The 26,126-nt window shown below is 42.5% G+C and overlaps 2 non-coding genes across 2 annotated transcripts; both read right to left on the minus strand.

Moving 5' to 3' along the window:
* Positions 1–3,606: 3,606 nt before the first annotated feature.
* TRNAK-UUU lies at positions 3,607–3,679 on the minus strand. The gene has a single exon. It is a non-coding gene; the product is annotated as a tRNA-Lys (tRNA).
* Positions 3,680–25,543: 21,864 nt separating this feature from the next.
* Positions 25,544–25,616, minus strand: TRNAK-UUU. Its single transcript has one exon. It is a non-coding gene; the product is annotated as a tRNA-Lys (tRNA).
* Positions 25,617–26,126: the final 510 nt, after the last annotated feature.

The raw sequence follows: 26,126 nt of genomic DNA on the forward strand, positions 1-26,126 counted from the left end.
ACAAGGACATAGTTAATCTCCAAACTCTGGACTTAATCCAGTTCAGATTCGTTAAAGGTAGATCATGTGTGTTAAACATGGTTGCCTTCTTTGATAAAGTCACCAAGGCCCTGGACAAGGGAAAGACAGTGCATATCACCTATCTTGACTTAGCCAAGACATTTGACGCAATCCCCCACTCAGGTATTGAGAAACTCTCGTATTTGGGAATTAACTGCTACATTACCAGATGGGTAGTCAGCTGGCTCACTGGCAGGACACATACTGTCAAAGTGGGTGACTTTACCTCTAGCAAAAGACCAGTCACCAGTGGCATACCACAGGTTTCTGTGCTGGGTCCCTTACTGTTTGGAATGTATTTCTCATAAATCACTGGTAATTACATTACAGACATCAACCCCCTAAGTGTAGACCCAGTGGTACATGATCTGTGTACTGAGGCTGATAGCAATCTTAACTTTGACCACCATGTATCCACAGTAGTAAGGAAATCCTTCTCTTATAAGTAAAGGCATTGTATCTAAATCTAAGGATGTTATAATTCCATTATACTCGGCCCACATCAGACCAATAATTGAGTACAGTGCTCCCTTTTGCATATACCTCACCAGATACCTGCAGCAATTGGAGAGACCACAAAGGTTTCTCACCAAGAAATTAAAGGATACACGAAACAAGTCTTATGCAGAAGAGTGAAAGCCCTGTCACTGTATTCTATCTCCTACAGGTTGCTAAGGGGTGACCTGTGCCTGGGTTACAGGGTAGTCTCTGACCCGGCCCTGATGGAAATGCTACACGTTCGTAAATCAAACTGCAGGAGGGTCACTCACTGCAGGGATCTTAAACTAGCCTCTGACATGAACAGGTCATGCTGGAGAGATAGATGTATCTCCCAAAGACTGCCACTTCTTTGGAATAAGCTTTCAATACACGTGAAGCAGAGCCCCTCCCTGACCCTCTAGAAACGCAACCTAGATCAATGGATGGGTGACCACAAATTCACTTCTGGGGTGGTGTCCATGTCTCTACTGGACAAAGGAAGTCAGTACTAACTACCATATACCATTACCTCTGCAAACTTCACTCACCTAACCACTGACAACTGGGGCAACGTGGGATAAATATGGCTAGGCTTGTAAGGGCTCTAGGGCCATTAGCCTAGTAACCTCCTATGAACCTATAAGAGATGCATGCTATCAATAACACACCGTTTAAATCAGAATCTCCCAAACATGAAAATGTTCATTTACCTGTAATTTACCTGTAACGTCCAAGTGTGTGGTCCCATTAACTCTTCGAGCAGCCATCTCTTACAAAGCTGACTGTTTCTCCAGATGACTTCTACAAGCTCTACAGAACAACAGCAGAATATAGTTATTACCTGTAAAGCTTACTCCAAAATTCAAGTCACCTACAGCAAATTGTGACAGTCAGTTATAATCCCACTGTCACCAACCATAAAACGTAAAATTCTTAACAAGTAGTTAGCAATGACCTTCTATGTACTTTTATGTGTGACTGTAATGAAATGTATTAAGCTATCATGTCTTTGGTTGGAGCTTTTCTCCCCGGGCCTCTGCTGAAAATGGACATATACCCAGTTGGACTACCCTGGTCAACAAATGTAAAAAAAATTAAATAAAATAATAAAAAATGTAATTACAAAAGAAAAAAAAACCTGCACTAACCTCTTGTCCAACCTTCCCTTATGCCTTTGAGTACCACAATTGAGTGTAATTCAATAGAAAGTGACACACATTATTTAATAAAACAGCATACCCACCCCCAAACATTTAAGCCAAGCCTTCTTTCTCCACATGATGCACCTAGACAATATCTGAGTTTACTACTTTGTAATTAATGCAATAATAGATTACACTGGTTAACATGTTCAGATGAATACATACATTGTAATGCGTAAGGCAATTTAAACAGCTCAGCATTTAAACCTCTCATTCAATGAAATGAAAGTCAAAACCAATGCACTTAGCACCTCATCAAGTTGGCTATGACCACTTTCACCTCTGCTGGCACCCATTGTTTAATCTACTATGTCCAAAAATCAAAAATACTTAACAGAAAACCAAGGATGACTGCAGCATAGAATAATTAGCATGCAAAGTAACTCAGGCTTCTTTTACTACAACCTGAGAATTATATAACTGTTTTTTATATATTTAGTCAACATTGTAGTTAATGTAGAAACTTTTAAGAAAATGAATTTTCTGTGGAGACTGATATCTGCAGACAATGATAATAAAAGCTACGTATACAGTTGTAGGTGCCCTATTTATAGGCTTGTAATACATTTGGAACAGATGTGAAAATCTGGGGAGCCACAAATATCAGCTGCCCAAGAGGAGAGTTGAGAAAGAGAGGTTGGCATGAGAGGAAACACATTCATTTTACAGATGTACTTTCCGTGCAAGAACAAATACCTCTAATTATATGAGATGGGTTAAGCTTAAAAAAACTGGCATCTCAAGATGGCCTGAAACACAAAAGCAAAAAGTACATTCAAGTATTTTGACTCGTATACTTTTTTATTTTGTAGTCATGTAATCATGTTATGGTCTTGAAATGAACTCCCAGTGCACATACTGTCTGTAAAAATACCATGCCTATGCCTTTTGTCCAAGTCTTCTTTGCCAGGATCCGCCACATTACGCATGCACTCAGGTCATTGGACCACAGTTACCAATATGACTCGGTCATAGTCCATGTATATGAAATGTGTGTGTGTGTACATGTAACATATATAATGTATAAGTACACATGCATATTTATATATGTGTGTGTCAAACACATGCATTTTATATAGTTTTAATATACATGTATATTTATGTATATACATATACACACACTTGTAAAATCGTATTACAGAGTGTATATAATCCTTCATGTCTCATACTACCCACCTACTATTTACTAATGCCTTCTCTAGCTTATCTTCAAGTTTCCTAAAATTGTGATTCCTCTAATCACCAAGCCTTTATCTCTACCCGCTCAGAGATGACTAGCTTCTCTCTGCCTGCCTTCAACCACTTAGGGCTAGGGTCTTCTTGTGGGATAGAGTATCTTCCCTCTCCACTGAGCTTATAACCTTAACCTCTCTGTTGCACATAGTTTCCATACTAAGGTTAGTTACATATGTAAATGTGAATTTAACAGTGCGGAAATTTATGTTTTCTTTTTATTTACTTTGTTAATTTTAATTCATCTGTATGTAAATGTATGTGTTACTCTTTTGATTGTGGAGCTTTTCTCCCCGGGCCTCTGCTGAAAATGGACATGTATCCAGCTGGACCAGCCCGGTCAACAAATGTAAAATAAAATAAAATAAATAAATAAAATATAGGGGGTTTCACATAGGATTAAACTACGTCTCCTTAGTTGTAGTACTATAAACTCTTTTCCCTTTAGGGCTCGTTTTTTTTTTTAGGTCTGTATAGGAATTGAGCTTGCTTTTCTGTGTTGGTTGCCCCTTTACTCTGAAAGAGCACAGAACACCTTGATGGTGCTTGGCTTGACTACAGTCTTTCATAGTATAGTATTAAGCTAATGACCAAAGGGGCCATTTTAAGTCTTACCAGGTTCAAAAAGTATCGCCCGAACAGGGACTTGAACCCTGGACCCTCAGATTAAAAGTCTGATGCTCTACCGACTGAGCTATCCAGGCTCTATTGTTTGTCTAAAGGCTTTACTCTTTAGTTGTTCATTAACTTGTTCTCAGGTGACTAATTCAGTTGTAAGTTGCTAAGAGTTCGGCATTTCGGTCATTATGCACCAATCCATCTCTGACAAGCTTGAAAAGAGAGTCTGCAAGAGGTAAAAAAATCTTATTAAAAGATAACCATTTGACATTCTGAGTGAGACTCATTAATGTGAGTCTTGGAATTGTGAGTGTGACCCAAAAGGTGGACTTGCATATACCGAGTTTGAGACTGCTGTTTCTTGAGAATACTCCTTTTTCTCTGAGGTATGGCAGTCTTGGAGTTGATATATATGTAAGTTTGAGGGATATGGGGGAGCTTACCCTCCACATCTGGGGTGCAGGGGGACTCACTCTCATGCAATAAAAAACTTTAAAGGAGAACAGTGATGTTTATTGTTCTCTTGTATTTTCGGGCCGCCTTTGTATTTTCTTACTTCATGTGCTCACACTTACGAGTATCTGAATTACATTAAAAGTGCTTGCAATTCTGACTACACGCTAACTTTTCTTTAATACTCTAAGTAAAAAATATGTGCTATATTAAAAACAAAACCTATGTGAATAAGATTTGCAAATGTATCCTCTTTATCATCTGTGGTGTGTTACCTTAGCTGGTACTGACTGGCTACAAAAGAAAGAGAAAATAATCTGGCAGTGGAATTGAAGATCTTCGAATTAATTCACCTAAACTTCTCTCCGTCTATGGCTAGCACACCCAGTCCTGTAGCCATAACCTGCAGTATATAATCACTGCAGCAATAATACTTGAGTTCCCAAAATATTCTCTTTAGGAAGGGGTTAGGGCATTCTCTTTTCAGGCTCCATAGAAAACAGACTTGTTGTCAGCTATGTTAAGGAGTGGTGTAGGCATTAAGATTTTCAGAAACCAGTCAATGCTCTTCCGCACAGAACAGTCAGCAATTTCTTGCTTGATCTATGATCTTTAAGTGCACAGTATCTCTATAATGTGATTTATCATAAAAATATATGTTATGCTTGTTGATGCTGCTATGTACTGCTTACTACTAGTTTATTTTTGACTCTCCATCTTTATCCTTTCTCCTTTTTACACTTTCCTCTTTAATCTGCCTACTCATTCTCCATCTTTTTCCCCCTCTGTACTGCTGTATAAACATCTCTTTCTGAGATCTCTTGTGGATTGCTGACTTCTAGCATATACCTTATTTATTCACTTTATTTCTTAAGTGGGTTTGTTGGTTCAGAGAACCTTTTCTGTAACAAAATGGTGTAGTTATGTGACAGTAGTTTTATTTGAAACTGTATTTATACGCACACATTTTTCATATAATTGACAGTAGGTAAATAAGTACAAAATTATGACAGGGACTTTGATAATTGTTTCCTTATTATATACATCTTCTCTGATCCTTTTATACTGCTGCTTTTTCTCATTAAGACATATCTTGTAGCTTGATTTGCTTCCTTACAAGAGAAGAAAATAAATAAAATAAAAAAACAAGACTCAAATTAGCAGCAAGAAATACATACTGCTGTCTACCAGATTATTCAGTCTGTGTTCCTACCCCCAAACCCTAGCATGCTGGTGCAATCCTTTCTGGTCTACGTATACTAGGTAGTGTGACATTCAAGTACTGTCAATATTTGTTCTGATTAGATATGCTGTCCTGTTATGGAGCAAGCTGCTGCTGCTGTGTAAACTGACTGTATAACTTCAGTACTCCCTTCTCAGCTGGTACTGTTACAAGCTGAAGAGCACTGACGAAACATTGGCGGCATCTTTATCAGTCTGAGCTTCTTTTGGGAAGTTTTTGGACTTTCTTTTCTTTCTCTCTGTCTCTCTTCTTACCAGTAGGTTAACAACAAGGTCTGGATAATGCAAAAGTGAAACACTTCTGTTTCCCATTACTGGCACCTTTGTGCTTTTTCCCATCTCCATACAGTTCTCCTGCATAGCTGGGAAAAACTTTTTGAGGCACACTCATTACTACTGTACTTTCTAGCTGTTGGCCATAAAGCTATTTTTACATACTGTTTTATTTTTCCTTTAGTGAACATCTTCCTTCTGGTGCACGTGTACACTGGGGACTGCCTGCTGTGATTGGTGGTCCACTTTGCTCCCTCTCAACCGCACACCATGGTTCCTCACATTTCATAGCTATGTATTACTTTTGTCACATCAAATACAGAACCAAAGCTAGTTTACGTCAGTTAAAAAAAATACAAACTAGCAAATGCCTTAACAAAACACCAGCCTCCTGCTATAAATCCACTAAATATTTTCATAAACAATGCTGTTGCATAACATTATTATAATTATGCACAACCTTAGCAATTTACCATATTGCATTATATTCAAGCTGTTGGTGTAATTCAGGCAACTGCTCCCAGGAAAGGTTGCTATCAGTTTTAAAGATAGACAGACACTTGCTAAACCTCAAAACTTTGAGCAGTTCACCTTGTTCTACCACAAATACTTGATCCTTAACGAAATCCTTAGACAAAAAAAAAGAATCTGTAATAACTGAAAATCTGAAATATTCCGTATTTCAACAATATTCATCAGCTGCAACAGAGTTCACAATCTGCAGTGACATTTCACCAAATCCTGGACCATTGTGTTATAACTGAAGTAGTATACAATGGTCCACTACTACATGACTCACCTCAATGTAGTAAGTATCTGTAACAAAATAGAATGTGTGTGTGGATATAAAGATTAAAGACAGAAGAAGCAGAAGAGTGAGTCAGTGGGCTGATTTGTGTGGATATAATATAAAGTGAATATTCCACCTCCAATATTAGATTAGTAAATAGTCCCAGCAGGTGAAAACATGCATAGGATAGAGAGATTAACTAAAAGAGTGGAGACATTGTAACAATTCTTACCTAACAATTTAGAAGTTAAACATATACTATGCTTAGCAAATCTCAGATACTAGCATCTGTCAGACTAAATACATATCAAAAGTTACGTGAAGCATCCATTTACTTTCTTCCAAATTGTATAAAAACAAATATTGGCAGGATAGAAGATATTTCGTCTTGGATAGCCCCAAAAGTCAAACTAGACTGACTAATTTTAGGACCATTTAACATTAACATTAACTGGACAACATATTTCCTGTCTTCAAACTCCAAAGATCTGTCCACCTATTTAATCTGTTTGGACTACCAAATCATGTAGTCCACTAGAATTGATAAAAGTCACAAGTAGAGCACTCTAGATCAGGTCTTACTCTCCAGAATTATTCACCCAAGCTCAGCAGGTATGCTCCCAGATGTTGTGTATCACCATAATATGAAAGCAAACAGAAATACAGAAGACCACAAAATACATTTTGAAGAGATCAAAGAACGGCAGAGCCCCTCACTGACTCTGTTCAAGAGAAATCTTGACGAGTGGATGGGAGATCGTAGGTTTACCCCAGGAATCATCTCTGTATCACTGCTGGACAGAGGCACAGCAAACTAATGGGTATAGTATTCTCATCCTAAGGGGTGGTGAAAGCCACACACACCCTGGCTAGGCTTATAAATGCCCTAGGGCAGATAGCCTAGTATGAACCTATGAACCTATAAGAACATTTCAATGATCCTACTTTCAGTGAGTTACTCCAGCAATTAGATCAGTTAGTCATTCAAAGGCAGTTGTCACCTCTTTTGACGCATTTACATAAGTAGCATCACAGTATTGAAATGCTAAGCTTTAAACTTTGTTTGTCGTTTATGCTACTTTACATTTTAAGATGATTTGAATGTAGTATCAAAGATGTCTGTGACATTTAGAGAAAAGTCAGAAAATATTTTTCTTGCAATTCCTGTAAAGTTAAACTATCGGCACATTTACCAAATTGTGGGTGGAGGGGTTGCCCTTTCATCTTGCACTACAAAAAGATAATTTGAACCAAGGTCTGCAATTTTGCAACTGTTTTGTTTGCAGCTGTACAGTTCCTCAGTATACTATAAAACAAGCCCCGAGACACACACAACTGAGGGCCATTCAAGAAACAAGGTATAGAAGATGACAGTGACTGACACAAATTCCATTATATGTTAATGACATGGGAATACACCACTTCTGTCTTATTTATTTTTATTTATTTGTTTTGCATTTGTTAACCAAGAAAAATCCAGCTGGACTGGGTCCATTTTCAGTGGATGCCCGGGGAGAAAAGCTCCAAAAAAATAGTACGACTTATTTAAAGCAAATTTGAAATGGATTATGGGAAAGAGGAAAGCTGAAGAAAAAAACCTGAAAACGTTAATATGTCAAGCCCCATTGACAGTCATTTTGCAGAAAACATTAAAATTCTATAAGAAGCAACCAGAGTGATTTTGAGATGTTAAAATAACTCAGAAATCAGAGATAGAATGAAAAAAAAAATTTTTTTTAGTTCTAAGGCAAAGTTTTTCTTTAATGTTTCGAAATACTCTGAAGGGAATAAAGAAGTAACTTTAAGTAACTAAAACAGTTCTGTTATTAATATCTGTATAAAAATCATGGTGTAAGTTGCATATTATATTGTAAAGCAGTTTTGTATAGAAATCAATTTTGCATAGATTGCAGTAAGGCGTATTTTAAATGTGAGGTGTGGAGGTCTTATCACTGACTGCTGTATATGTGAAAGATCTAAAACAGGAAGGTACTTTTTCTTAGTTGTAAGGTTTCCAGGCTTTACACTGTAACAGGGTAAGGAACAGGTTAAAGCTAATGTTGTGATCTTGGCTTGCTGGAGTAAGGGCATGCAAATATTTATTGATATGGAATTAAGACTATTCCCTCCCATTTTTAGAGAATTGGTAATCTAGATTAATGTCCTTGGATTAAGCTACAGACATTTTTTTAAGAAAAGAAGCTTGAAAAATATAATTAAACTATAAAAGACAATGAAAGTGATAGTCCTTTCTTGAATTTGCAGTGTCAGTAGATATTTTTTTCTGTTCTGTCATGGAATTTATAAACAAAGACATTGGCAACCTTCAAACACTGGCCCCATGCAGTTTGGGTTTGTGAAGGGCAGATCTTGTCTCCTGAATCTGATTGACTTCTTCGAATCAGTCTCCAGAGCCGTGGACAAGGGTAAGGTGGTCCACACAGCCTACCTTGATCTCGCCAAGGCCTTTGACACCATCCTCCACTCTGGAATCATAGATAAACTTACTAAGCTGAGCATTAATCCCTACGTCACTCGATGGGTTGCCAACTGGCTTACTGATAGAACCCACACTGTAAAAGTAGCCGACTCCAAATCCAGCTCCAGACAAGTGCAGTACCTCAGGATTCAGTCCTGGAACCGCTCTTGTTTGGCATCTACTTCTCTGAAGTACAGGCCAACACTAAGGGACTCTGGCTAACAAAGTTTGCAGATGACTGCAAACTGGGAGCCATTATTGAATCCCCAAATGATGTGGATATTCTACAAAAGGGCCTTACAGAAACAGATGCTTGTTGCCGGAGCCATGGGCACAAGCTCAATGCTAAAAAATGTATAGTTATCCCGTTTGGGAAAAAACATCTACCCGTGAATTACCACATAGGTGGCAGGTCATTGTCCCACTGTACTCATCCCTCATTAGACCCATTATAGAGTACAATGCCCCATTTGGTATGTACCTCTCAAGACATCTGCAACAACTGGAAAGGCTGCAGAAATACCTCACTAAAACAATCACAGGCCTAAAGCAGGTGCCCTATGCTGACTGTCTAAAAAAACTCCACCTATACTCTGTTGCATATCGTCTACTCAGAGGCGATCTCTGCTTAACATACAAGCCCATGTCAAACCCAGAGCTGTTGGACATGCTACACTTAAAGAAATCCCAGTCCCTCAGAGAGACGCACTCCAGGGATCTAAACCTTGTCATGACAACGAACAAAACATGCTGGAGAGAGAGGCTCCTGACCCAGAGACTACCCAGACTCTGGAATAGACTTGCCCATACATGTCAAGCAGAGCGCCTCTTTGGCCCTCTTCAAAAGGAACCTTGATGATTGGATGGGAGATAGGAAATTCACCCCAGGGATCACATCATTCGCCCTGCTAGATATGGGTCCAGGGAAGTAAATACTGTGTGGAAGAAATAGCCAGGAAATTTTTATAGCTAGTCTTGTATAGGCCCTAGTGCCGAAAGCCTAGTACCAACCTATGAACCTAAACAGAGACTTTCAGTGGAACATAGTAAGGCTATAGAGTTGCAAACAATTCATCATGAGAAGACTAAACAGTATAGTAAATGAAATTTACAAAGATTCTTTCATGCAACTGCAAAGTTAAGGGCCTTTTTATTACAAAATGTTTTTTTCTTGGAGATGAGCATTTTCAGGTGCAAAGATTTAATTGTGAGAGGTCTGAACACATCCTGCTGAGTGAAAATTACGGAGTACATGGTAATTTAACATTTAAAGGTACTTGAAGCACATAGTTTAGTTTATTCCAAGGTAGTCTGTACACTTTTTAGGGCTAAAGGTTAATGTTTACTAAAAGCATTCACTTGTTTTTTCACATGTGGGAGGGGACTAGAGATAAGAAAAGAAAACAGTGCAAGTCGGAACAAAGTCTCTAACATGGAATTTAGTACAGGTAATGTTAATTTTAGAACAGGTAATGCCTATGGGAGCAGCCATCAATTTGGAGCAAGGAGTTGTCTTCATTTTTTGAAAATGTACATAGTTGTACATGTTCAGAAGTTAAAAGGAAATGGGGTGTTCTGAATGTCTATTTAATTTTGTTGTTGTTTCAGTTTTTTTAATTTGAAACAAAACTTGAAAAACATGAATTGGTTAACATGGAGATGAGAAGAAGCATCAGCTTAAGAGATCAGTCTGCCAGATGTTACTGTGTGCATGTAAGTTAAAAGTTGGAAGTATCCATTCAAAAGAATTATCATGTATAATAGGTAGGAGTAATAGCTTTCCATCATAATGGCAATTCTGTCTGTGTTGTCATGGAATCTGAGTAGCCTCATACATATAGACAGAAAGCAAAAAGTACTGAATTATATTAAGAAATGTTGTTGCAGGAGGTATATTTGGGCAGAAATGAGCATGTATATTTGGAAAAAAAAAAAAAAAGATTTTCAGGCTGGACATTCAGCAGAATATACTGAATGCTAGAGGAGCTGTAGCAGTGACACAAGGGGGTAGACAATAATGGTGTAGATTTGTGGTAGTAAGGGGTTATTTTTAGTGCTGTTATGAAGCTTAAGATAATTTCATGTGAAATAATAAGCTTTTAACAGTAATATTATTTATGGGTTAGGACTGCAGCCTGATTTGCAGTGGAGGGTGCATCAATGGGACCTAGATGGGAAAATATAACAAAAGATGGCAAATTTCTGAAGATTTGTGTGAATATTTGCTATGGAGCATGCATATTCAGTAATAGGAGCACAAGACAGAATTTACTTATTATTCCCTAAGGTACAGCAACTGGGCTAGTCTGCATAAAAATTATATATGGCCTTCCCATGAGTACTGTTGCAGTATTACTAATAAGTGGGATAGCCTGTCTGGTCAGGATATCAAAACTTAGCATCTTCTCGTTCCATACATACAGTGTATGACTGAGATAAAAATGTAGGATAATGAAAAAATAAGAGAACAGTGCTTTTCTATTTATATTTTAAAAGATTAATTTAAGGAATGGATAGTGGGAATAGTTTGAAAGTTATCAGGAAAGATAAAACTTTCTTTAGAAGAAATAGATAGTGAATGGGATAAAAAGAAAACAGTTTAAAACATGGTAGAAATAAGCAAGCTTGGGGAAAAAAAGTAATAAAAATTAAGAAGGATTGACTAAGGTTAAAGCACTGCAGAATAAGGAGACTGTCACAGAACAAGAGGAGCAGCTGCAGAGTGCTAAAGGGGAAATAAAGGAATATTTGGACATTATGTATGATTCTAAACTGGTTGCTGTTAAGCAACTATTTTGATGATAACTCCAGAACAGAAACACTTTTGGCACAGTGCCTTGGGTAACAGGAAGTAGAAAGGTTTGGCAACAGACTTGGGAAGCCTGTAACAAGAAAAAATAATCCAAGATCCTGTAGAGCGGCGTTTTCCAAACTGTTTGCACCAAGGACCAGTTTCTTGAAAGACAATTTTCCACGGACTGGACATCACACGCCTGAAAATAAAGCATAATAAAGTGCATAATAAATACAACTCACTATAACTCAGAATCAGTGGGAGCCCTGAGCTTGTTTACTTACAGTGAGAGGCTTTTGACACCATACCCCACTCTGGAATTATAGATAAACTCACTAAACTAGGTATAAATCCCTATGTCACAAGATGGGTTGCCAACTAGCTCACTGACAGAACCCACACTATGAAAGTAGCGGACACCAAATCCAACTTCAGACCGGCTAGCACAGAACGTATTTGGCTAACAAAGTTTGCTGATGACTGCAAACCAGGAGCCATAATTGAAACTCCTAACGATGTGGACATGCTACAAAAGGGCACTCACTAAGACAGATGCCTGGTGTTAAAGCCATGGCCTCAAGCTCAGTGCCAAAAAGTGCATTGTCATCCCCTTTGGTACAAACTCTGTACCCATGAGCTACCACATAGGTTGTAGTCTACTTAACACTGAAAGTCTGATAAGAGACCTTGGGACACAGGTGGACAGTAGTGTCCTTTGATAATCACATCGCCACAGTAGTCAGGAAATCCTTCTGCATGGCACACCTCATCAAAAAAGGTTTCTCATCCAGGAAAAAAAAGGTCATTGTTCCCCTCTACTCGTCACTCATTAGACCCATTATAGAGTGCAACGCCCCTTTTGGTATGTACCTCACAAGATATCTACAACAACTGGAAAGGCCACAGAAATACCTCACAAAGAGGATTACCAGACTCATACCGATGCCCTACACAGACCGTCTCAAAAAACACCAGCTTTACTCCGTCACATATCGCCTACTCAGAGACAATCTCTGCCTAACAGACAAAGCTATGTCAAACCCAGAGCTGTTGGACATGCTTCACTTAAAGAAATCCCAATCCTTCCGAGCTACACATTCTAGGAACCTAAACATTGTCACCACAATAAACAGAACATACTGGAGGGATAAATTCCTGTCCCAGAGACTTCCCATACTCTGGAACAAACTACTTCTCTATACAAAAAAAAAGCTCCTCATTAGCATTCTTCAAGAAAAATCTTGATGATTGGATGGGAAATAGGAAATTCACCCCTGGGATCACCTCTGTGACTCTGCTCAACAGGGGCACAGGAAAACAATTTTCTTGGGTGGCGAAAGCCAGGGTACCTTTTTGGCTAGGCTTGTATAGGCCATAGGGCCGATAGCCTAGTACCTACCTATGAACAGCTTAGCATGTGGTCTTGTTATGGGATTCCTAATCAAGCAGGGTGATATAAAACTTTCCAGAGGCTTGCTTTGATGTTGGGCATCACTCTGTCAGCGGCTCTCACTGAAAATGTACTGGAAGTCAGTTTGAGACGCATTTCATTTCCTTCTGGAGTTTTGGCATCCGAGACACTGTAGGCTAAGAATTTGTAGGTAGAACACAGTGGAGATGGCCTTTGCACTCCAGTGGGGCCATGAATCTCCTCTTACTTAGTTTGTTCAGCAAACACTGAAGATCATGGTGTTTTCAGATGACCACATTTTCCATTTTATGGCTTAGAAAGGGGTTTTTGTATATATTTTTTAATCCTTTTTCTACATGTCATCACAGAGTACAGGGGCTACGATTATCACTTTGCACACTGTTAGACAAGTTGAGTGGACTTCTGCTTTCATTCCTATTATGGAATTGGAAAGCCTCCCTAGTCAAGGGCAAAGATGCTATCCAAACATAGATCACTGTTGTAGTCTAAGTTTATATGGGTACTTCTCCACTGTAGTCAGACAGCCTCTCAAAACTAAGGGCAGCTTCCATGCATCAGGAGCTTGAGTAGAGCTCCATAAAAAGGCATTATTAGGAGCTTGAAAAGCTTCAGATGTCTTTTGCCACTGAAGTGAGAGAGCCTTCAATGGGCCTCATGGAACTGTTGGTAGTTAGAGATCTCCAAAGGATGGGCATGTTTGTCCCACTTGGGGAAACCCTTTCACTGTGCTAATTTTGTGAGGGAAACTACAGATCTGAAGTAGTTAACTTCATTTGATCAGCAACCTGTGGGTATCGGATCCGACCTCGAATCCAAGCCGGCAGCTTTCCAAGCTAAAGATCCGAGCTCTCAGCTCCTCCCCCTTACCCACAATACCCTGCTACTTCCCTCCAGTCCCCAGATCTCGTTTGCAGTGGCTTCTGAAGCATTAGGGATGAGCTCTTAGCGTTTTAGGTGAGAGGAATTTAGGAGTATTTTTCTTGGAAAAATAGTTTTTTCGGTGTGTGTGTGTGTGTGTGTGTGTGTGTGTGTGTGTGTGTGTGTGTGTAGTAATCCCAGAGTTTAGTTAAATCATGTTTTAGTTATATTTAGTAGTAAATTAGTGTTTTTTTTTCCCTTCCCCTTACTGTGTGTCAGGGCGTGAGCTTGTGTGTGATGGCCGAGGGCCCTAAAGCTATTTTTTTCAAAATGTGCTGAGTGTGGTCATAAGCTGTCCCCAGCGGATGGCCACACTCAGTGCATTCTTTGCCTGGGGGTAGCCCAGTTAACATCGGGCTGCCAGATTTGTGCAGCCTTTAACCCCCGGGCTCTGAGGGACAGGAGAAACAAGCTAATCCTGTCGGGACTCTTGCCCCCAGATTCTTCTTCCTCCTCTCCCTCAGTGGCACCAGTCGTGGCTGCAACTGTCCAGCTTTTAGCTCCCCCTCCCCTGTCTGGGACTCAACCTCCCGCTGCTTCCCAGGGAGAGGGGGACTCGTCCAGTAAAGAGAAGAGACATAGAGAGAAGGAGAGGGCTAGGCACAAGAGCCATAAGCGGCGGGCCGTATCAGTTCCTTCGGCTCCGCCAGCTAAGTTGACTTGTTCCCCGGTGAGGGTTTCCAGGTCTTCCCCCTCTCGGCTCCATTCTCCACGCTTCTCTCCGGAGCTGGAGGAGGAGTCCCGGTCACCTTCGAGGTCGTCCAGGTGGCCTTCCCGGCCTGCCTCAACAACTTCTTCCAGGTCTACCAGGAGTCTGTCCGACGCAGATATGTACCGGATGATACGTCGATTCCTGTAGGCCCCGATGCAGATGGGAGCGCTCCTGCCTCCCCCCCCCCCTCCGGGAGAGAGCTTGGCCCTTTCTTTGCACCCATTGATCCTTCTCCGATCCACTATCTGGTTTCAGAGTCGGCGTATCCGAGTCGTCTTGGAGCCAGGGAGTCGGCGCTGATAGTAATTGCTACTTCGATGCCGGCCTTACCCTCGAGTTTATCGGGTCATCTTTCGGATCCGAGCTCTCGGGGCCGAGAGCCGAGCTTCGGATCTGCAGGGGTGAGTGTGTCTTCGGCTCCGTTGCTGTCGGAGCACACTTCCCTTTCTGGTCCAATAGCGTCTGCTCCGACACCGGTCCTCACGTCGGAGCCGAGGGGACTACTCTTGGAGCCAGGGGAGAGTGGTTCACCTTCGGCCTTCGACATGGTGAAGAGGGTGCTGTCGAGGAGTTCGAAGTCCCCGGTCCGTGCTACGGATCCACCCTTCACTTCCTCACATATGGGCCTGTCTTCCATCGTCCGGCCCCAGGGACAGCCTGCGTCTGCGCCCCAGTTAGTTCCCGTAGAGGAACAGGACCCCATTGGTGAGCCCTCCTCGGACAGCCCCACCGAGGAGGTCCCTCACAAACGAAAGTGTAAGAGGAGGCACTTGGACTCCCCCGAGTCCCTCACGGAGGACACGGACTTAGAAGAAGGGGAAGGTTCCCCCAGGTCACCCCCAGAGGATGTCTCCTTTGGAGTCATTATGGAGATGCTGCGCATAAGAGGGGGGTGGTCAGCTCAGAAACCTTCCTCGGATGAGTCTGTGGTTCTGGAGGCGTTCGACGCAGGCCCGTCTACCTCTTGGTTGTCCCCCCCCCCCGGCCGACCCCCTGGTAGACTTGATTACTTCCAGGGCTTGGAAGGAGCCGGACACTGTGTAGCCAATCCCTAGGAGACCGGATAAAATTCTTAGTCCTTCTGACAAGTTGGCATGGAATAAAGGTTCCCCGGTAGATGCCATGCTGGTGGCGGCTGCCACCAAGAAGGAACTGGCACAAGAAAGTTGGAGTCTCGGACGATGGATCGTATTGGAAAGAGGATGTTTAGTTCAGCCACCTTTTCTGTAAGGGCGCTGAATTATCTGGCACACGTAATTAGGCTTCAGCGGGCTCTGATAAAAGAATACACTGGGTCTCCCCCGGAGTCCATGGCGGCCGAGGACAAACGGACCTTCTCGGCTCGCATGGGCCACTCTAAAGTCAATATCAAACACTTCTCTCCCATGCCACGGAGGAGGCCGCTAGAGCCAGCGAAGCAGGGGTCGCCTTGCGGCACCACACCTGGCTCCGTCTTTGCGACTTTGAGAAACCCTTCAAGGCATCCTTTGCGAACGCTCCCTTTAACGGTGTTACGCTATTCGGCAAACCATCCACAACACGCTACTCCAGAGCGAAAAAGATGGGAAGACGCTGTCTGCCATCGGAATCCACTTCTCTGCTCCTCAAAGGTCCTTCTCAAGGAGCCAGAGAGGACGAAAGATGATGTGGTTCTGGAAGTCTCAGCAGTCCTGTCCCGCTCCGGACCCTTCGTCCTTCAGAGGCAGAGGAGGACAAAGTGGATGCCGGCCCAGACGCAGAGGGGGGGGTCGAGAGAACCCTTCTCCGACCAACCCGCGCAGAAGCCCTGAGGGGTTGCCCGACTGTCCCTCTCTGAAGGCAGTCGGGGGGCATTTTTCAGAGCATCTAGGAAGTTGGGAGTCCATTATTACAGATCGCTGGGTGCTCCGAATAATATCCAGAGGTTAGTCTATCCCCTTCCTGAATCTTCCCCCGCTAGTGAAGCGCCTCCCCGATCTTCCACCCAGTCAGAGGGAGGCTGTGGCTTCAGAAATACAGAAGTTACTAGAAAAAAAGGTCGTCCAGCACGTCACCCCCCCCCCCCCCAGAGCAGTCCGGGTTGGGCAATTACTCCAGGTTCTTTTTGGTGCCAAAAAAGACGGGGGACTTGAGGCCAATTCTCGACCTGTCTACTTTGAACCTGTTCAGTGCCAAAGAGAAATTCCGTATGGTCACTCTACAATCTATTCTCCCCCTCCTGCAGGAGAACGACTGGATGTGCTCCATAGACCTCAAGGATGCGTACTACCACATTCTCATGGACAGACGATCCAGAAGGTTTCTCCGCTTTCTGCTAGGGGCCAGTCATTACCAGTTCAGGATTCTTCCGTTCGGCCTCACCACAGCCCCCAGGGTGTTCACCAAGGTCATAGCAGTTGTGGCAGCCCACCTAAGCTTCAGGGAATTCAGGTCTTTCTGTACCTAGACGACTGGCTCCTCACCACCTTCACCAGGCATCTACTCTTTTCTGCCAGGGATTATTCTTTACTCTTGGCCCATTATCTAGGCATTACCATCAATTTCAGGAAGTCGTCTCTTCATCCTGTTGAAGTTCTGGATTTCATAGGGGCCAGGATAAACACGCTTCAGTCCAGGGCCTTTATGACAGCGGACAGGTTACGCACCTTGTCACTCCATGTAATAGCGCTTCTACAGTCCCCAGCCCCACCCGCAGAATTAGTCCTGAGAGCCCTAGGATCCATGGCGGCAGCCATCAGCCTTTCACCTTTTGCTTGGTTACACATGAGAGTCCTTCAATGGAAGCTTCAGGTCCAATGGTCCCTCCTCCTTTACCCATTGGATTCACCGATTCCCCTAAACAGGGTTTGCAGGAACTCCCTTCTTTGGTGGCTCCATTCCCGAGAGCTCCGAGAAGGGAGACCGTTCCTAATGCCTCAACCCCAAACCATGCTGACCACGGATGCTTCTCGCCTCGGGGGGGGGGGGCATTGCATGGGCAGAACCGTCCAAGGCATGTGGACCCTTATAGAGACCGTTCTGCATTTCAATGTTCTGGAGATGAGGACGGCGCTTCTAGCATTGCAAGCCCTTCAAGACCTTCTTCCTCCAGGGACTATTGCAATTCAGACATACATCATGGCAGTAGCCTGGAACATCAACAAACAGGGAGTAGCCAGGTCTTACCCTCTTTGTCGAGAGACTATGAGAGTTTGGGAATGGGCGATTGCCACCAACCGCTTTCTGATAGCAACACACATTCCGGGTCGGTCCAACATCCTAGTGGACAAGCTGAGTCATTCTGTCTTCACACCTTACGAGTGGTCTCTAAACCCCTTAGTAGCGAAACAGATCTTCCTCAGATGGGGTCAGCCTTGCTGCGATCTCTTCGCATCTCCTTCAAACGCAAAATGCAGCAAGTTTTTCGCTCTAATTCCCCCACCGGGGGAGAATCCCAGAGATGCTCTGGTTCATGCTTGGCCGCCCGGTCTTCTTTATGCTTATCCTCCTCTTCCACTAAATTTCTGCAGAAAGCTCATCGGTTGGGGAGCAAAATAATCCTCATAGCCCCATTCTGGCCTCGCCAGATCTGGTTCCCGTACCTGCGGTCTCACATCATGGCTCCTCCTTGGGTCTTAGATCCCATTCCAGATCTGATCTCTCATCCTTCGAGATTGCAAACTCTGAACCTGGACGACCTCAAGCTCACAGCTTGGTTGATCGAGTTCCACTAATGGCTAGGACACCCAGTATCTCGTCTTCCGTAAAATCTATTCTGGTAGCGGCGCATAAGCCTTCTACCAGGAAGATCTACAAGACTAAATGGAAGCATTTTTCCATCTGGGCCAAACATAGGGATTTGGACCCTTTTACGGCTCCCATTCCAACAGTTGTTGAATTTCTCTCCCACATTTTTCACCAAGGGGCCAGTGCTTCTACTGTCAAGGTTCAGATGGCTGCTATTTCTCATTTCCACATCTGGGACAACCTTGGTCCCTTAGCTTCCGCTAAGATATGCAAGACCTTTTTGAAAGGCACCTTTCTGTTAAGACCTCCGGTCAAGAATGCGGTTCCCCCATGGGACTTAACCTTAGTTCTTCAGGCGCTAACTGGTCCACCCTTTGAACCTGCAGCTTCCGTCGATTTAAAATTCTTATCTTGGAAAACTGCTTTCCTGATTGCAATTACTTCAGCTAGAAGAGTATCTGAACTTCAAGTCCTTTGTACAAAACCCCCGTACCTGGTCTTCCATAAGGACAGAGTTTCTCTCAGGACTAATCCTTCATTCTTGCCTAAGGTAGCCTCCGAGACCAATATCAATCAAACCATCAATTTGCTTGTTTTCTTCCCCAACTTTCAGAACAAAGGGGAATACAGACTGCACTTGTTGGATATGCATAGACAATTGTGATTTTACTTGCGCAGGACAGCTGCTTCTCACAAATCAGAGCAGCTTTTCGTGTCTTTCACTGAGCCGTCCTTAGGCAAGCCTATTACGAAAGTTACCTTAGCTAGATGGATATCCCACTGCATCTTACACGCGTATACAGCTTCTGGTCGACCAGAACCCTTGAGGGTTCATGCTCATTCTACCTGTTCTATGGCTACCTCTGTAGCGTTTTAGTCTAGGGTTCCCTTAGATGACATCTGCTTAGCGGCTACTTGGGCCTCTTCTCATACCTTCATTTCTCATTACAAGTTGGATCTGATATCCAGTGGTAGGGCAGCCTTTGGCTCCGCAGTGCTCCGGAATATCCTTCCTTGAGGACCTCCCAGGTTTTTGGTAGCTGGGGACTCTGTCCCACAGGTTGCTGATCGAATGAAATTAACTACTTCAGATAAAGAAGTTATGTTCTCAGCATAACGTTCCATCTGAGTAGGTAACTTAATTTGTCAGCAACCAACCCCCCCCTCCTTCCCCCTAGCCTGTTTCGTAGTCATATTCATGACAGAATGTTTTCCTTCTGTCACGCATCAGGTTAGCGTTTCTCTTTCGAGTATGTTGACTGTTGTTGGTAGGTAATATGGCAAACTCGATCTGAGGACTGGAGGGAGGTAGCAGGGCATTATGGGTAAGGGGAGGAGCTGGGATCTCGGATCTGTAGCTTGGAAAGCTGCCGGCTCGGATCCATGGTCGGATCCGATACCAACAGGTTGCTGACAAATGAAGTTACCTACTCAGATGGAACGTTATGGTGAGTACATAACATCTTTTTTGTTTCAGTCAAAATGATAATTTTTAGCTAGAAGGTTGATATTTTTGGAATGGTTTCATTTTTTAAGGAAGTTTTGTGTGCATGTTTGTGTGAACTTTTTGTGAAGAAAAATTTTTCTTTTGATTACATTTCTACTTGGATTTGTAAGTTTTGTGTGTTTGAGGGATGATACTGTGCTTGTGGAATACTGTCAGTAGTGTATTACCTCAGAACCACTTGATCTGATGATGTCAGTTTTCATTCCATCTTCAACAAGTGGGTTCAGATCCAATCCGTCAGATCTGACTTGGCCAATGCTAAAGCTCACAACCACCAAATCTGATGAGCTTCTCCCTAACCCACAATGCACCTACCAAATTACCTCAGATCTCGTTTGCCACTTCTAGCTATTGGACATTGTCTACCAATGTCTCGAGCTGTACAAGAGAAGTAAAATTTTCTGAATTTTTTTCTGAGCTTTTCCTTTAAATAGTTTAAATTCTTTGTGGTTAATATCTCTTTTGCTGTTCCTTTTTGTTCTTCCTTTTTCTGGTTGACTCCCGTGCTCTTACGACTTTGTCGTAAAGTCTTACTTACCATTGTTGGTATTCCCTTTCCTCCTTCTCTTAACTATTGCCTTTAGAGAGGCATAAGTATACTATTGTTGGTATCCCTCTGTTTCTTCAGCTATCCTGTCAAAAAAAAGTTAACTTTCTTTTTTTTTTTGATTGCCTTTCCACTAGAATATCTCTCTGATTTTCCTTCAGATACTGCATGATGTCTGACAAACCTGCGGATTTTAAAAAGTGCTCCAAATGTGGGCAAAAGTTCCTTCTCTTGGATGCTCACACCCTTTTTGTGCACTGCTTGGGTCCTTTACATTTACAGGAGGACTGCTTGATCTGCCATGGATTTAATCCGCAAGCACTAATGGAGCAGAAAACTAAATTAATATTGAAAGGTCTCATTCCTTCCTCTTTTGGAGAAGCCCTAGCCTAGTCTCCAAAGTCGAAGCCTTCTACTTAATCCAAATCTTCCTTGGACTCTTCTCATAAGAGAAGTGCTAAACATTTAGTCTCAACCCTGGGATTGGAAAAAAATGAGAGTTCAGGGATCTGACTGTTCCTTCAGATCCTACCAAGTCAAAATCAGGCATTATGGATCCGGTACTGGTTAGGTCGGATCAGAACACTAAATTATCTGATTCAAACACACCGGATCAGACAGAACCCTCGGAGTCTCTATATTTTCCTCGGACCAGATATTCTCTGTCAGTGGGTCCAGTTTCTCATCAGACTCCCATCACCTTTTTTTGCAGAGACCAGTATCCCCTTCCATTTACTCTACTCGTTCTTCCATAAGTCTCACAGAAGAAGATGTGGAGAGGGTGGTGAGGAACATCCTGTCGGCACACGGGCTGATTAGCCTTCCCTCGGCACCTACCCCTCTGGGTCAGATTACCTGACCCCCCCCCCAGCAAGTTCCTCCTCTAACACCATCCATTGCGTTAGAGTCACAGGATCCCAGTTGTCTGGAGCAGTCAGCCTCAGATCTGAAGATCTCCATATCCTCGGATCCGACATTGTCTCTGAGACCAGCAATCCTTTTGGATCCAGAGAGCTCTCGGAGTAGAAGCCTGCCTACCGGGTCTGGGGTTCAACATTCGACTCCAAAGTTTTCGGAACCGTCTCTGTCCCTTGGGGCCTCTGCTCTGGACAGTTCGGCTCCGGCTTCCCCCTCTGGAGCTTTGCCAATGGAGCAGAGAGAGGCGATGATTCGGAAATCTGCTTTCTTGGATCAGAGCTCCTCTCTGGCTCCTTCAAGCTCTGCCTTTGAGGCTGCAAAAAGAGTGTTCTCTGCCTCGGCAGTGCTAATGGAGCCTTCCCCCACTGATCCTACATTTGTCCCTTCATCCCCCAGCATTCCAAGGCCATAACGACCACAGATGTTTCCCAGATAGGGTGGGGGGGCATTATATTGGTCCTCCAAAGAAGCCAGTTTGCATATAAATGTTCTGGAGATGAGAACAGTGCTGTTGGTGTTGCGAGCATTTCAAGATATTCTTCTCTCCGGGAAAGCTGTAATTTAAACAGACAACATGTCAGTCATCTGGTACATCAACAAGCAAGGGAAAGCCAAATCTTATCCATTGTGTCGAGAAGATCTTCGGGTCTGACAGTGGGTGATCTCTTCTGATTGCTTTCTTTTAGCAACGCACTTTCCAGGGAGATCCAGCATAATTGCGGACAAACTGAGCAGATGCATTCCTCTTCCACACGAGTGGTCCCTCAACAAGAAAGTGGTGGACAACATTTTTCGTCAGTGGGGCCAGCAGTGTTGCATTCTTTTTTCCTCTCCCCTAAACAACGATTTCAGCAACTACTTTGCCCTGATTCCCCCACAGGGGGAGTCACCAAGGGATGCTGTACTTGACAATTGGCCCCCTGGTCTTCTTTATGCCTTCCCACCAACCCAATTGATTGCCACATTTCTGCAGAAAGCTGCCAGGTCAAAGAGCACAGTAATCCTCACTGCCTCCTGTTGGCTTCAACAGATTTGGTTTCCGTCCCTATAGCCTCACCTGGTTCAACCCCTATGGAACCTAGATCTGACTCCTGATCTCCTGTCTCACCCGACGGACATGTCACACCCGGATATACCAAACCTCAAGCTGACTGCTTGGCTTCTCCAGTTCCCTTAGTTGCCAGACAATCTATGCTGTCATCACCTGTCCAACATATAATTTTATCTGCCCATAAATAATCAACAAGGAAAACATATTACAGTAAATGGAAGACGTTTGCCCTTTGGGCTCAACAACATAATCTTAACCCTTTTTCAGCTCCCACCAATCACATTTTAGATTTCCTTGCTCAGCTGTTTCAAAACGGTGCTAGTACTTCAACCTTTAAAGTACAGTTAGCAGCAATTTCAAATTACCATACAGGATTTAATGGCATATACATAACTTCTCACAAATTGAGCAAGGCCCTCTTAAAAGGGACACTTTTTTAAAACCTCCTTTTAAAGACCCTACACCTCCAAAGGAGTTACATTTGATGTTTCATTCTTTCACACAACCTCCCTTTGAACCAGCAGCTACATGCAACCTTAAATATCTTACATGGAAAAAATTTTCTTGGTTGCCATTACTTTTGCAAAAAGAATTTCTGAGAACCAAGCATATTTTGAGAACTAAGCACTGTCTTCTAAACCTGCTTACTTGGTTTTCCACAAAGATAGAGTGGCATTACGTACTATAACCCGTCCTTTCTTCCAAAGGTGGAGTCAGAATCCAAAATCAATAGAACTATCATTTTACCACTGTTTTTTCCCCAAGTTTACCAACAAAGGAGAATGTATCTTACAATTACTGGACGTTCATAGACAGTTGATTCTATCTGCATAGAACAGAAAAATCAAAAAAGCAGACCAACTGTTTATTTCCTTCTCTGAACCAATATTGGGGAAAACTAGTTTCCAAAGTTACCCTGTCATAGTGGCTGACAAGTTGCATCTCCTTTGTCTACTATGCTGTATTGGGCATTCCTGTTGCACATCTCTTGAAAGCACACTCCACTAGATCAGTGTCTACTTCCATGATTTTTTTCAATGAAGAATGTCTATAGACAGTATTTGTGCAACAGCAACTTGGGCTACTCATACCTTTATCACTCATTACAAGTTGGATCTGGTCTCCAGAGGTGGTGTGTCATTTGGTTCTATGGTGCTTAGGAATAGTCTTCCATGAGTCCACCCTGGATACAGGTAGCTAGGGACACTGTCCCACTTGCTAAGGATAGAATGAAGATTGATAGCTTCAGATAAAGAAGTTATGTACTTACTATAATGTTGCATCTTTGTTGTCGATCTTCATTCTTCCTCAACTCCCCTCCACCAACCCCCGTCCTTGGCTTCTGGAGGAATGTGTATTTACATGGTCTCTGTGTGTGCGTATGTGTGTGTGTGTGTCTGTGTGTACAACCCCTCCTTTGCCAACCATTAACAAGAATTAATTTATAACCCACCCCTTCCACTATCTCCTTACCTACTATTTACACCCAGGTTGCCTAACTACCAGGAGTATATTCCCCCATTATGTCTCTAATACTTACTAATTCTTCTAAAATACCACCTCTACTCTACACCCTACCTTTAGTAATCACCCTTTATTCTCTTACCTTCTATGAAAAACAATCCCATTTAGTATTCAGCCATCCCAAATGCCTTACTACCACCCCAATCCTCTCAAACCTTTCTTGCCCACTCATTTATGTCCATCGACACCCATATGTTTACCCATGCTAACATCCACCCTGTTATACCCAGATATGTTAACACCAAAACTAAATACTACCAAATTCTGATAAGTAAATTCCTAAAGCTCATAGCTAGTTTGCCCCACACCCTTACTATTGATTGGTATATCCACCCCAACTCCGGGCCACCATTCTTGAACAAGGGAGAAACAATTCTTCTTACTTTGGATGCCTACAGGTAGTTCAAATACTACAAAGACAAAACTCAAACCTACAGGAAAGCTGACCAGCTGTTTGTCTCCTTTTACGGTAAGAGGAAAGGGCAGTCAGTGTCAAAGCAGACTATGTCCAGATGGCTGTCTAATGCTATTGTTTTTTGTTGTACTCGCCACACAAATCCACTAGGGCTTTGGCTTCTTTGGTGGCTTTCTGGAAATGGATAGACACTAGATATATTCTAGAAGCAGAAACTTGTTCTTCTGTACATACCTTTACAAAGCAGTATAAACTTGATTCCTTTTCAAGGTTCAGAACAGGCTTTGCTAGGACCATTCTCCAGGGGTTCTTGAGTCTTAATTTACTTTTCTTCCTCCCTTCTTACTTTGTTAGCTCTGGTAATTTACCCAAATATCTTAGGCTATTGCAACAGTGATACTAGAACATCTACTGATAGGGTAAGTTTACTTACACAACTGTACTTTGCTTGCCGCAGCAGAACCCCCACCTCATTTTTGGTTAAAGTTAGCAAATGATGTGATCACAAGTAGTCATCCAAAGCAGTTATTAAGGAGGTCTTTGATCCCCGAATACTATTTGGCCACCTGGTATGGACCCGTCTTTTTCTAGATCCCCAGATAGATCATTTATATTTAAAAAGTTGTACTCTATTCTAAACAAGAGTTCAGTGTGAATCTGAACAAGTTTCATGGTCTTGGTCTATATTCATTGTTTTTAAAACATACTACCAACACAGTGTAAAACCTCTTACCAACTTTCTCAGTAGGGCATAATGCCATGATTATACCTCAAGCCTGGAAGCAAGTGCTAATTGAAATTAAACACCTAAAGCTTTTTTCCTACTACATACCTGTCTCCCTTTTTCCCTTCCTCAGGTAAACCTGTTTGCCTCTCCACAGAACAGACAACTGAAGAGATTCTGTCAAAGTACTTGAGAAAGCTGTACCTCTGTAGTTGCCTCATATATGGTAGCTATGCAAAAAAAAAAAAAACATAGCACAGTGACTGGCTCAGAACTGATCAGATATGTAAGAGAAGTAGCAATGACAAATTAAACTGTCTGAATTATTTCTGTCTTCGCAGCAATCTTTAATGATGTTGGTGGCAAATGCTTCCTCACTTAATCTTAATAAATGATCCAGACTAAGTAGAGTATTAAGCTAACGAACCAAGGGGCCATTTTAAGTCTAACCAGGTTCAAAAAGTATCGCCCGAACAGGGACTTGAACCCTGGACCCTCAGATTAAAAGTCTGATGCTCTACCGACTGAGCTATCCGGGCTCGATTGTTAGCCTAAAGGCTTTACTTCTTTAATTGTTCATTAACTTGTTCTCAGGTGACTAATTCAGTTGTAAGTTGCTAACAGTTCGGCAGTTCAGTCATTATGCACCAATCCATCTCTTACAAACTTGAAAAGAGAGTCTGCAAGAGGTAAAAAAATCTTATTAAAAGATAACCATTTGACATTCTGAGACTCAATGTGAGTCTTGGAATTGTGAGTGTGACCCAAAAGGTGGACTTGCATATAGCAAGTTTGAGACTGCTGTTTCTCGAGAATACTCCTTTTTCTCTGAGGTATTGCAGTCTTGGAGTTATATATATGTAAGTTTGAGGGATATGGGGGAGCTTGCCCTCCACATCTGGGGTGCAGAGGGACTCACTCTCATGCAATAAAAAACTTTAAAGGAGAACAGTGATGTTTATTGTTCTGTTGTATTTTCGGGCCGCCTTTGTATTTTCTTACTTCATGTGCTCACACTTATGAGTATCTGAATTACATTAGAAGTGCTT

Source organism: Protopterus annectens, chromosome 9.part0, assembly GCF_019279795.1.
Source record: "Protopterus annectens isolate FY-2018-M chromosome 9.part0, PAN1.0, whole genome shotgun sequence".
NCBI classification, from domain to species: Eukaryota; Metazoa; Chordata; order Ceratodontiformes; family Protopteridae; genus Protopterus; species Protopterus annectens.